The 13,568-nt window shown below is 54.8% G+C and overlaps 2 long non-coding RNA genes across 2 annotated transcripts in view; one reads left to right on the top strand and one right to left on the bottom strand.

The window, feature by feature from the left end:
• Window positions 1–378: 378 nt before the first annotated feature.
• LOC138848557 (uncharacterized) overlaps window positions 379–13,568 on the bottom strand; it is a 170,687-nt gene continuing 157,497 nt past the window's right edge. Inside the window, exon 5 of the long non-coding RNA XR_016229204.1 lies at window positions 379–3,525. This is a non-coding gene — a long non-coding RNA (uncharacterized LOC138848557). The remainder of the gene's footprint in view (window positions 3,526–13,568) is intronic.
• On the top strand, window positions 4,533–5,653 carry LOC138848560 (uncharacterized). Its single transcript, XR_011386492.2, has 2 exons — window positions 4,533–4,661; window positions 5,397–5,653. It is a non-coding gene; the product is annotated as an uncharacterized LOC138848560 (long non-coding RNA).

Below are 13,568 nucleotides of genomic sequence, written 5' to 3' on the forward strand. Positions count from 1 at the left end.
GGCTGCGAGGGTCATGCTGGAGAATGTGTTCCAGGTTCCAGGAGGGCTGTGTCTGAGCCGGAAGTCCAAGGTCACACAGGAGCAGGGGCAGTGGTCAGTCTGAGAAGGGTGGCCGCTCCCTGCTGCCAACAGGTTGCTCCCGCCCTGCCTGCGAGGCCCTGAGCACACTCTCTTCGGGGTGTACGGTGGTCCCCTTATCCTTAGGGGATACTTTCCAAGACCCCCAGCGGATGCCTCAAGCTATGGAGAATACAGAACCCCATACACACTATGTCTTTCTTTCCCTGTACATACCCACCTGTGATAGTTTAATTTGTAAATACAGCACAGCAAGAAATGAACAATAGCAACTGGAACAATCATAACAATACACTGTAATAAAAGTTATGAATTATTTATTTCTGGAACTTTCCATTCAGTACTTCTAGACCGCAGTTGACCAAGAGTGGCTGAAACCAGGGAAACCAAAAACACAGATAAGAGGGTGCTGCCTACTTCTGTTTGTCTGCTTCAAGCCTTTTCAAGCAAAACAAACCCCTTCTGTCCTCTCAAGCTTTGTGCAAAACCGAGATGAAGGAATTAAATCCGGCACTCTTTCTCCATGGTGCCGCGCAGGTGCACCTGCCAACAGTGTGCTGGCCATGTGCACTGGGCTCAGCGGTCAGCAGGACGAGGCCCCGGCCAGCGCTTGGCCAGGATCCCAGTGCTCCTTGGCCAGCGGGGCTCTCTTTTCTTCACACCACACCATTTTCTTTTTAACTAAGCTTCTAAAATCGACCTGGCTTCTCTTTGACTGTTTCTGTGAAGGCTTCCATGGCTTTAAAGGACTTCTCAAGTGGCTTTGCAAAGTCAAGGGCTCTGGCTCCGTGGCCTCTTGGCCCCCATCTGCTGTGGTTTCAGACCTCCGTCAGGGTGCTGGATAGAGGACTTCCCTGGGGAGCCTCTGCCAGACCGCTGGGGCCACTGGGTGTGGGGTTGGGGCCGTGGGCACGAGGGAGACTCTGGATCACTTGCACTGCTCTTTGAGAGGTGAAGTTACTTCCCGGGAGCAAGGGCTCTGGAGGCCAAGAGGAAGGGAAGGTGGGAGGAGGTGGGCAGGAGCCAGCACGCTCTGAGCATGTGTGCTGAGCCAGCGGACCCCGCCCCCGTCCTGAGTAAGCCCTGCCACCTCTGCCATGCGCCATGTGAAGCAGAGATGCTCACCCTTATCCCATGCCTTAGGGAACCAAGGCCCAGAGGGTCTAAGTCCCAAGTCCCGTCTCAGAGGTGCCTGGGTTCAAGTCCCAGCTCTCCCCCGGCCCCAGCCCTCTGCTAATGTGTACCCTGGGAGGCAGCAGGGTACCCTATAAGCAGGGTGTGAGACACCCAGACTGTGTTCCCACTGCTAACTCTCGCTGGGCCCAGTCCAGCTGATACAAGTGTTTGGGGAGTGAACCTGTGGATGGAATCTATTTCTCTCTGTCTCCCTCTCTCCCTTTTAAAAAAATGATTTATTTTACTTTATTTAAAAGGCAGAGACCCAGAGAGAGAGAGACAGATCTTCCATCCACAGGTTCACTCCCCAAATAGCCACAACAGCCAGTGCTGGGCCAGGCCAAAGCCAGGAGCCAGGAGCTTCTTCCAGTTCTTCCACGTAGGTGCAGGGGCCCAAGGATTTGGGCCATCTTCCACTGCTTTCTCAGGTACATTAGCAGGGAGCTAGATTGGAAGTGGAGCAGCCGGGACTCGAACTGGTGCCTATAAGGAATGTTGGCATGGCGGATGGAGGCTTAACCTATGCCACAGCACCAGTCCACTCTCTCTCTCTTTAAAGTAAGTAAAATAAATATTTTTTTTTTGGGGGGGGGAATAATTGCACTATACTGAAAGAGTCCTCCTCTCCAGACTCACCAGCGTGGTAAGAACGCAGGATGGAGCTAGATCAAACTCTAGCAAGTTCTGTTTCTCATTTCCCTGTTGGGCTGAACAGGCTGGGAGGGCAGAAGGCGGTGGAGGGCCGGCAGGCGCCTGCAGGTGAGCTGTTCCCTAAGGAGGGCGGGGGAGGCTGCTGGGTCCTCCCCGCAGGCGCAGGCGCAGGCGCAATGGGGCTGCAGGCAGAGGGGCAGAAGCGCTCCCGGAAAGGGGCCCGACTGTGCAACCGGCCTTGCGCGTGATGACATGGACTGCATGGCCGGCAGAGAGTATGTAACGCGCACGTGAGCACCTTAAAGGACAATCACAAAAGGAACACTAGAATATCCACACTCTAGGCTACGAGCAGCACCTTACAGAAGGCTCCTGTGGTCTGTCTCCAGGGTGTCTCCCTTCCCACCTCGCCGCGACAATAATGCTCACGATTTGTACATCAGCCGTTCTTGCTTTTCTTGTAAGTTTCCTACTTATCTACGATCTCTAAATACCATCCGGGAGGACTCCAGAAAGTTTGTGGACAAAGAAGTCAAAAGATGGGGCGATTCTGCTGCAAGGACTTTGACATCCATGCGTAGCTTTTCCATAACACAAACTTTTTGCACACCTTTCATATGCATGTGTTGTCAAAGTTTGCTGTACAAAAAAAAAGCTTAACTTTCAATTCCAGGTCCCCGTGAACTTTCTGGAGCCCCCAGGACTGCTCAGGTTTGAGAACGTGACCAGCAAGCACACACACCTGTGTGAGGCACAGGCAGTGTGCGGTCCCAGGAGGACACTCGTTGACACAAAGTGTCCGCATCGGAGGCTGGCCCCGGCTCCCCCTGCCCATGACCTAATTACTTGGTATCCCAGGAACAGGGCCAAGAGGCAACCCAGACTCTCAGAACAACGCGTCCTACAGAGCAGCCTAGGTTGACGGGGCCCCAGAGAGGCAGGAGAAGGCCGCTTATATCCTGACAAACCCGCCTCCCCATTCCCTACTCACCTCCGGGGCCAGGCGTACTGGGACGGAGGTGACCTCTCTCCCCGACCACCCTCCCACCACTGCCATAGCATTGGGGCTGTAGGAATGGGACGCATGGAGGGCATCGCTCTCTGAGGGCCCTGAGCTGAGGGATTAGTGGAGACCCTCTGGGGAGTAAACTTGGCTCTCACTCCAGGTGCCGGTAGCAGGGTGGTGATGCAGGATGAAGCAGCAGGGGTGGGGCTGCCCGCCCCTGAGAGCAGAGGACATCTTCCTCTAACCTTCCATCCGGGTCCTTCAGCAACTGCTCCTCTGCGTGTTCCTGGAAGACCTCACAGGAGCCAGGCAGCCCCCTCCCCAGGCAGCGGGGTCTGTTTTTATCACAAATGCCTCCCGAGGCTGAGTGGCCTCGCAGGGAGAGCTGAGGCCGTCCACCCACGGAGCTCACCCAGTGCAAGCAGAAGCTGGGAGCTTGGCTGTTGAAAGCTACGAAGCTCGTCAAGACGTGTAAGCGGCCATTAAACCCATTAACTTGGGCTGGTGTGGAGGCGTGGCGGGTTAAGTCACTGCTTGCGATGCAGGCAACTCCATGTGGGGGCCGACTTGTGTCCTGGCTGCTCCACTTCTGACGCAGCTCCCTGCTAATGCACCTGGAAAGGCAGTGGAAGATGGCGCAAGTGCTTGGGTCCCTGCTACCCACATGGGAGGCCCAGATGGAGTTCTTGCTCCTGGCTTCAGCCTAGTCTCATCCTGGCCGTTGCAGGCATTTGGGGAGGAAACCAGCAGATGGAAGATCTCTGTCTCTCCCTCTCTTTATCACTCTGCCTTTCTAATGCATAATTAAATAAACATATCTTTTAAAAAGATGGACTTCAGTTTGCTCAAGCACCACAAAAACAAAACCAATCTAGAAACAAACAAACAAGAAATGCCCCAAATCCCACATAAACATTTATGTCTGCTTTTTCACAAGGCTGTGAGTCCAAATGGAATGATAGCAGGGTGAGGAATTTCTACATCTCCCTTCAAACAACAGAATTTACCTAACAGCACTAACAATTGACCAGCAGATTAATGCGTGTTACACCTGATGAATATTAAATGAGCTCAGAGCAAGCTCTAGAGAGAGGAATCATCGCCCTGGAGCTGCCCAGGGAAGCGACAGGGTGGAGACATTCCTGAGGGCCAGATGTGGCTCTCTGTAGGCACTCAGACATCACCTCCAGGACAGAGACCCTTCCCAGGCATGGTGCTACTAACCACGATGGGAATCATTGTGAAATCATCTAGGAATTTATCATGAAACATTACACCATGAATTCTGTCTTCAAATTCTGATTTGGATCTCTGGAATTTAAAAAAAAAAAATGAGGCACTTGTAACAGTTGGAGTTTAGCCACCACGGGTGTTAGCATTTTCTAGAGTGGAGAAAAAAAATCAGATTAAAAAAAATTGCACTAGAAAGTGAAATTGGATTTCAAGAAAAAAAAAATCAATGAAGTAACCAGGCTATTAAAATGGAAAATAAGTCTGATGTCATTCTGAAAAATAAGAGAGTTGAGTCACCTGCAGAGCCACTTAATTAAACCCAGGAAGTAACAAGAGAGCTTGAGCAATTTCCCCAGTTAATGTCAGTATTTCAAAAAAAAAAAAAAATGAGCTAGGCGTTAGGCCACTCTTCTCATCAGAGAGTGAAATCGGTTCTTTTGCCCTCAGGACATCGTGAGACACTGGAAGTTGAGTGAGCAGGAATGTATTAAACATGAACGCACCGATGGGGAGAAAAGTGAGTTTTCACTTGGGCTCTCTGTGATGGCAGGTGATGAGGGCCAGGGGAGGGGCCCCCCCGGGAGCCTCTGGGGTGGGGAGGGGGCGTGTCAGAGGGAAAGGGAGCCAAGGGGTCCCTGGGGATTGCACTGGTTTTCGTTTCTGGCCCCCAGAGCCACTGAAAGGGGCAGCAGCCGGGTGCCTGCGGTTCTCCATCTGAGTCCGCGCTGACTTCCCCTCTTGCCTCCACCAGTGCCAGCCAGTGGGGGTGGTCTGGGTGCACCCCAAGCACTGGAATGTTGGGGTCTCACCGCAAGGCAGCATGGGGGTCAGCACTGAGGGCTCCAAGTCTAGGTCCTCCAAACCACAGCGGAGGGGGTGCCCAACCCAGAGTAGAATCTGACAACAGGGAGAACCGGAGGCAGTGCCCTGAGGACGAGTGTGTGCCCTCCCTGGGACCCTGGGACCCGCCATCGAAGCCTGCGTCCTATTAGCTGCCAGGGTTCACAGAGGTCACACCAGGTCATATGCTTATTTTCATTACTCTGCTTGCTAGTAGTGCAAAAATTAGGAACTTCAATACCCAAATCTGGCCATCTGGTTTCTGTAAGCTTCGAGACTGGGAGAACTGAGCACTCCTTGGAGCATGACGATGAGCTGAACTGGTGGCATAGCAGGTTAAGCTGCCACCTGCTAATGCAGGCATCCTCTATAAACTCCAGTTTGAGACCTGGCTGCTCTGCTCCTGATCCAGCTCTCTGCTAGTGACCTGGGAAATGTGGCAGAAGATGGCCCAAGAGTTGGACCCCTGAACCCACGTGGGGGACCCAGATGAAGCTCCTGGCTCCTGGCTTTGGCATGGCCCAGCCGCCCCAGCCATTGCAGTCATCTAAGGAGTGAACCAGCGGATGGAAGATCTCTCTCCGTGTGTATCTCCCCTTCTTTCTCTGTAACTCTGCCTTTCAAATAAATAAATAAAATTTTTAAAAAAATGATGAGCTAAACACAGAATGCAGCGGACCTGGGCACACAAGGCAGGGCTTCTCACTGGATCTGTGACGTTCGCACCCAGATCAGTCTCTTCTGAGTCATCTGAGTCCCAGTGGTAACCGGAGAGTTAAAAATTGCAGGGTGGGTGTTTGTTCACAGTCGACACCGGTATCTCATACTGGAGTACCTGGTTTGAGTCCAGGCTACTTGGCTTCTTATCCAGTTCCTGCTAATGCACACCATAGGAAGAGCAGATGGGAGCTCAAGCAGCTGGGTCCCTGACACCCCCCTGCTCCACTTCCGATCCAGCTCCCAGCTAATGCTCCTGGGAAAGCAGCAGAAGATGGCCCACGTCCTGAGCCCCTGGACCCACAGGGGACACCAGGAAAAAGTTGCTGGCTCCTGACTTCAGCCTGGCCAGTACCAGCTCTTGTGATCATCTGGAAGGTGAACAAGCAGATGGAAGATTTCTCTCTCTACCTTTGCCTCTCTCTGTGTACCTCTGCCTTTCAAATAAATAAATAAATAAATCTTCAATGCTACATGTGCAAGATCAACCAAGACCAGAGCTGAGCACCCCTCCCCCGCAAGGATAGCTCTTTGTTGCTTCATCCTGACATGAACAATGTAGCCCCTGGGGTTTCACTTTCTAACCTCTTTAAATGTTTCTCTTTCCCCTACCCTACCCCAGATGGGCTGGCTGGACCAAAGCAGAGCAGGTAAATAACTTGGGGCTCCCATTTTAACCAATCAGTCAACTGGGACCCAGGGGAGCTAATCCTCATCCTCTTTTTGAGGATTGTCGCTCTCAGGGCGGGGGACGACGCTGGAGCCTCGGGGTGTGAGGATGTGACAGGGACGTGGTGAGATGCAGAGGAGTCTGACGGTTAAGCACAGTCCCAGTCACCTCGGTCGTTCTCACTTGAAATTCCCAAGCAGTGGGGTCAGGGATGGGCGTGCCAGGAGGCAGCAGGGTTACATCCCAGGGAACTGGAGCAGGGGCCAGGGGTGTGGCTGTGCAGGGCTCATCTCCGCCTACTGCCACTGCTGCTGCGCAATCCTGGGCTGCTCATTCCTCCCCTTAAAGGAAAAGATGCGTTTATTTATTTGAGAGGCAGAGTTACAGAGGGAGAGGGAGAGACAGAGAGAGAGAGATCTTCCACCCACTGGTTTGCTCCCCAAATGGCTGCAATGGCCAGGGCTCAGCCAGGCCGAAGCCAGGAGCCTGGGACTCCGTCAGGACCTCTCCTCTGGTGGCAGGGGCTCAAGTGTCTGAGCCACCTTCCACTGCTTTCCCAGGCACAGCGTCAGGAAGCTGGATCGGAAGCGGAGCAGCCAAGACTCAAACCTGTGCTCTGATATTTGATGCTGGCGTCACAAGCTGAGCTTCACCTCCTAAGCTTCAGTTCCTTTGACTGTGAAATGGGACTTACAATTGCACCCTCACTGGGAGGTTGTGGTGAGACTCCTGGGAAGACTCGGGCAGGGTCTCAGGCACAGGATGCATGCCGAACTCTCCCCAGGGGGTACACAGTCAACCTTTGGGTTCTCCTCGGGTTGGTATTCTTTGGGCAGTGAGCTGAGAAGGCAAGAGAGGAAGCGTGGAAGGGAGTCTCACAGATGTGGGTGCCCTCTGACTTGTTCTGGGGTTCCTGTAGCACATCGCTCAGAATCACCTCTATGGCTGCAGGATTTCAAATGTTGGGGAGAGAAGATGTCAGCAGTGCAAGAGAGAAAACATGAACCCAGGATGGGCTGGACACGGACCCAGGATGGGCTAGACGCGAACCAGGGTGGGCTGGACACAAATCCAGGGTGGGCTGAACACAAACCCAGGGTGGGCTGGCACAAACCCAGCATGGACTGGACACGAACCCAGGGTGGGCTGGACACGAACCCAGGATGGGCTGGACATGAACCCAGGGTGGGCTGGACACGAACCCAGCATGGACTAGACACGAACCCAGGGTGGGCTGGCATGAACCCAGGGTGGGCTGGCTGCCACAGTAAACTGCCCCGTGCAGATGGCAGTGAGTGCCTCTCCAGGGGACAAGCTTAGGGTGGCCTTGCCCTTGGGTCAAATGATGGCACGACCACTGACCACCAGCCTGCCCTCCGCAAAAAGGCAGAGCCTCAGGGTAGGGAACTGTGCTTGGGGAGATGAATGGCTGACAGCACCCAGCTTGAGGCCCCAGAGCCTTTTAAGAACCCTTCCTGGCCGGCGCTGCGGCTCACTAGGCTAATCCTCCGCCTTGCGGCGCCGGCACACCGGGTTCTAGTCCCGGTTGGGGCTCCAGATTCTGTCCCGGTTGCCCCTCTTCCAGGCCAGCTCTCTGCTGTGGCCCGGGAGTGCAGTGGAGGATGGCCCAAGTGCTTGGGCCCTGCACCCCATGGGAGACCAGGAGAAGCACCTGGCTCCTGGCTTTGGATCAGCGTGGTGCGCCGGCCACAGCGCACCGGCCGTGGCGGCCATTGGAGGGTGAACCAACGGCAAAAGGAAGACCTTCCTCTCTGTCTCTCTCTCACTGTCCACTCTGTCTGTCAAAAACAAACAAACAAACAAACAAAAACAAACCCGTCCTGAGATGCACAGATGTCCTGCCCTCGGCTGTCACGTGCACAAGCCTTTCTCCTGCTCCTTATGCACAGGTCATGCTGGGAACTGGCCTGGAGCTCCAGTGGTCTCTAGAGAGGTCACAGAGGTGAAGCACTGCTGATGTCAAGGGTCAAGGTCAAAGATCACTTTGAAGTGGAATCAGTCGATCACTTGGTTGCAAGGGGAGAGAGGAACTCAGGCAGCAGAGGTCTGTCTCCCCTTGGGGTGGCAATACCCAGCCCTCAATTCTGAATTTCCAGGAAGGCCCACCCTGGCAAAGCAAATTTCATTTTACCTCCCAGTCTGCACCCCTCCCCTCCACCTTCAGTCATAGCCTCCTCGCTGGTTGTGTCTGATCCAGGGGAACTGGAGTTCAAGTCCTAGCTCAGCCAATGCCCAGGCCTTGGGGGTTGTGAATGCTTTGGACACTTGCTCATCTGCGAAATGGGTATGGCTGAGGGCTCCGTGTTTCTGTGGGTGAGCAGCCTGGCCTGGAGTTGGCCTCTCCTTTCTCCACCTGATTGCTGACCTGACCCGACCCTTCTCTGCACCTCCATCCATCTGTCGTGTGAGTGACCTCAGCCCTTGCTGCCCTGCTGTGGGTGAACATGCCCAACCCTGTCCTACTCCCCCCACCACACCCGGAGGCCACCTTCTCTGCCTGCCAGCTCTGCCTCCCCACTCTTGGCCTCCCGCCCTGCCTCTGACCTGGAACCAGCACACATGTGCCAGTTTCTGAGACCAGGAACAGGTGTGTGCATCTGATGGGGGAATGAGTGCATGAGTAAGAGCGAGAGCTGGAGCTAGAGAACAGAGAGGTAGAGATTGAAAGAGATGGAGAGATCACATGGCAAGGCAGGAAGGCCAGAGAGTGATTCTGGCATCGGGTTTGCTTTATTTTACCAACCCACTGTCCTGGGAACCAACTCAAGGTCCCATGAGAGCTACCTTAATCCCTCCCATGGACATCACCCCATGTCCTGCCACTAGAGCCCTCCTCTTAAAGTCCCACCACCTCTTAACACGGCCACAGGAGGACCGAACTTCCAACACATGAACCCTGGGGCCACGCACCACATCCAGCTGCCCTCAATGTCTCCAAGCAGTGCATTTGTTTTAAGTTCTTCTTTTTGTGCCATTTTCTGGGAAATGTCGCTTCCATTCGCTAGCGCGGGGGGGGGGGGGGGGGGGTTGTGTGTGGTCATGACTCCCATGACTAAGCAGCGGAGCTGGGGAAGGCAAGTTCTCCTGGTGAGGAGCTGTGAGCTGGGGCTCAGGGTGGGGTGGGGGGAGTAGTGTGAAGGAGGCGGGCCCAGGCAGGATGCAGGGTGAGAAGCTTAGAGGTGTGGGAGCAGCTCCGAGTTCCTGGGCTGCTGGCGGATGGGGTGGAGAAACTCAGAATCAGAGAAGACGGAGCAAACGCCACTGAAGCTGGGAGCTCTGGTGGCACCTTTCAAAAGCCAGTGCTGAGGCTCCCTAGCCCTGACCAGAGGGCCCGAGCCCCTTCCTGGGACACTTCCCAGCCGAGCCCTGAGGGTTCTCCACTCCACACCTGGAGCTCCCCAGGACAGGGGAGCCCAAGTGGAGTCTGAATGTCCGGCCCTCGCCCCAAAGATGAAGGACAACATCATTCTCAGACGGGAACATTCTGGAGGACACCTGGCAGCTGTCAGTGACCTGGGCCCCTCGATGGCCCCAACACGCCCATGTCTGTGTTGACAAGATGCTCGCGACCCCACGTTCTCCTCATAATGGTGGTCACGTGGGTGCAGGCAGAGCTTCCGGGAATGCAGGTCTGCTGTCTTCCAGCTGCACGAAGCCCCAGCTCCCGCTCCCTGCCCTGCAGACACCAAGTCCTTACTGGTTCACACCCGGGGCTATTTCCAAAGCAGCCCGAAGGGATCCGAGCAGCGCAGGGTTCTGGGAACAGTTCTTGGCGGACACTTCCCTTTTCTTGCACCATTGCAAGTGACTGCTGGTGGACAAATGGTGATGGGCAGGGGCGGGCCCAAGCAGGGTGAGCTGGGAGAAGTGGACCCAAGAGGGCACAGGTGTTGACCAGCTGCCTCTGCCTTCTGCAGCCCTGACGCCTGCCTGTTCAAAGAAACACCAGTGCCTGGAGAAGCAGCAGCAAGCCCCTGGCGTCACAGAGCATGAGTGTTTGCTCAGGAAGGGGTGCCAAGATGCAGGGAGCTGTCCCCTTGACACGGTGGCATCATTGGCCTGCTGAGTCAGTGCGGGTGAGGCAGAGCCGACCACCGTGTGCGGGCCCCTTGGCCACTCGCAGGCTGCGGTTACCCCGTGACTCAGTGGCATTGGGACATCTCCGGGAGCAGAGGCTGCAGAGGCGTGTGGCCAGGCGCGTGAGCTCTCAATCTTCGAGACGCTCTTGCTGAATGAGCTGAGTCATGGCCACTTACGGGAAAAGGCGCCGCTGCGCACGCCCACCGCAAACCCACAACCTGATGCAGGCGGGTGAAATTTTGAAATCTCTCTAAAAGGATTATTTTCAGCAGAACTAGTTAATATTTTTTCTAATAAAATTTAAAATTATTATAAATCTTGAAAAACCAAATGTAGAAAAATTAATTTCTTACTCTTTCTAAAGCAACCAGTAGTGGTTTATATATAATTTTTAAAGAGTTATTTGTTTATTTGAAAGGTAGAGTTATAGAGAGAGGGAGAGAGAGAGAGAGAGAGAGAGAGAGAGAGAGAGAGAAGTCTTCCATTGGCTGGTTTACCCCCACAAAAGGCTGCAATGACCACTGGTTAAAACTAGGAGCCTGGAACTCCATTCAGGTCCCCCACATGGATGCAGGGCCCAAGTACTTGGGCCATCTTCTGCTGCTTTCCCAGGTGCATTAGCAGGAGCTGGAACAAAAGTGGAGCAGCCAGGACACGAATCAGCACTCACATGGGATGCCGGCATCGTAGGTGGCAGCTTAACCAGCTACACCACAACGCCAGTCCCAAAGATACTTAAAATGTTAATCAACTTGCAAATTTGTAGCCTGCTGTAAATACAGTACAGAAAGAGGGATGGAACAGGAGGATGGGGAAGACTCGGGGAGTGCGAGTTCACAGTCCCCTCACAACGTGATCAAAGGGGCAGGTGTCTGGCCTCGCAGCGCAGGTGCACACATCCCATACCAGAGTGCCAGGCTTTAATTCCCGCTCCAGCTGCTGCCTCCAGCTCCCTGCAAATGCCAAGCCTGAGAGGCAGCAGGCGACGGCCAAGGTGATGGATTCTTGCCACCCATATAGGAATCCCCAATGGAGTTTCCAATTACCAGCTTGAGCCTGGCCCAGCCTTGGCTATTTCAGGCATTTGGGGAGTGAACCAGTAGATGATCTCTCTCTCTCTCTCTCTCTCTCTCTCTCTCTCTCTCTCTCTCCCCCCTCCCTCCCCCTCCCCCCTCCTCTCCCTCTCAAGTAAATTTTTTAAAAATGTAACAATGTGATCAAGCATCTATTCACTTAAATGTCTGCACAGCATTGGTGCTTCCCGTTTGCTTTGTGGATAAAGATCTCCTGAGATCTGTAGGGAGCAATGTTTGCATGTTTTAAGATGTTTTCCTTTCCCTGGGGTATTTTTGCTTCTTCCGGGACACCTGGCGCTTCCTCTGGGAGCTCTTGGCCCAGCAGCGTTCGCCCCATCCCAGGAGCCCGGGCTGTCCAATCACGGGGTTGGGGGAGGGGGAGATGGCAGCAGGCATGGTTGTCGGGGAGCAGCTGGTGTGGTTGTCTCCCACTCGGTGGCGGGACCCACTCTTGCTCTGCAGATGTGTGTTCGGGGAAGAGGACTTGCCTCACCCACCTGATGCCCAGGCAGCTGTCCCTCCCGCTAGAGCAAACCTGAGCTGCTCCAGCGGGCGGAGAAGTGGGGGGACAGAGAAACCACAGACCTCAGAGCCAGGAGGGAGCCTCCGTGGGCCCAGGGAGGGGGCGTCTCCTGCAGCCTTGGGGCGCAGCCTGGCCTCCCCTGCCTGGCTCACCAGCCGGCCAGGTCTGCCCAGCCTCTCTCCAGTCCCTGGCCACGCCCTCTGCTCTGCTTCTCCTCCCCAAACCTTCGTGACTCCATTACCTATGAGGCGGCTGTCTCTGAGAGAGGAGGGAAGACACGAGAATCACCCACAGCTTCCAGCCGGCTTGTCCCTGTCCCTCTGCCCAGGAAAACTCTGCTCAGACCCCTGTAGGACACGCTCCCCTCCCCCCACCCTGCCCTGGCTTCCACCGTTTCCCCTGCTCCACCAACAGCTTTTTTTTTTTTTTTTGTAAGATTTTATGTATTTATTTGAGAGGCAGAGTTATAGACAGAGAGAAAGGTCCTCCATCCATTGGTTCACTCCCCGAATGGCCTCAACAGCAGGAACCAGGCCGATCTGAAGCCAGGAGCCAGGAGCTTCTTCCGGGTCTCTCACATACATGCAGGGGCCCAAGCACTTGGGCCATCTTCCACTGCTTTCCCAGGCCATAGCAGAGAGCTGGATGGAAAGAGGAGCAGCCAGGACTCCAACTGGCACCTTTATGGGATGCCGGCACCACAGGCAGAGGCTTGGCCCACTGTGCCACAGTGGCGGCCCCTCCAGGGACATCTGACCTTTGCCCATCCCCAGACCGACAACCAGAGTCCTAGAAGCCCATTCCCGCAAGCCTCCTGCCTGGACGGCCTCTCTCCAGGGCCTCTTCTGATGAGTGCTTTTTATTTTGTAAGACCTGAGTGATGACTTCAGCCCTGCCACAGAAGGAAAGGAGAACTCCTGTTCGCAGCCTGGGCCTCGCTGCTGGCCGTTAGCCAGGCCTCTTCTGCTTCTGCCCGCTCTCATCTCTCCCTCTCTGGGTCTTTCCTCCCACCTCCATCCACTCCTTCCCCTCCCTGCCTTCTTCTCTCTCTCTCCCTGGCTCCCTTTTCTTTTCTACTCTCCTACCCCACTTTCTCAGCAGTGCCCTGCCCTCAAGGGGCCCCAGCCTGAGCACAAAGGTTGCAGTCCTTACCCATCCTGCCACAGGCCCAGGGCTGCTGTCCCACCTTGGCTGGCACACTCACCACCTGTTCTGTGACAGGCACCGCCCTCCTGCCACCTGCCCTGCTGGACAGAAGTGCCAGCTCTCCTCCACCATCCCTAAAGACTGGCTCTTTCTCTCGGAAGCAGGCCGGAGCGGACGGTGAAGTGACAGGTGCAGTACCCACCCTCCCATCCGTGGGTTCGCAACCACATTCCACAACTATGAAATGTAAAATTCCAGAAGTGAACAATGGGAGAGTTTTAAATGGCATACCAATTCTGACCAGCCTCACGCTGCTCCACCCCACTCAGAGCCACCTGGGCCGTGACTCAG

Source organism: Oryctolagus cuniculus, chromosome 2 (genome assembly GCF_051225735.1).
Source record: "Oryctolagus cuniculus isolate XC-2025 breed Fujian yellow rabbit chromosome 2, ASM5122573v1, whole genome shotgun sequence".
Lineage (NCBI taxonomy): Eukaryota > Metazoa > Chordata > Mammalia > Lagomorpha > Leporidae > Oryctolagus > Oryctolagus cuniculus.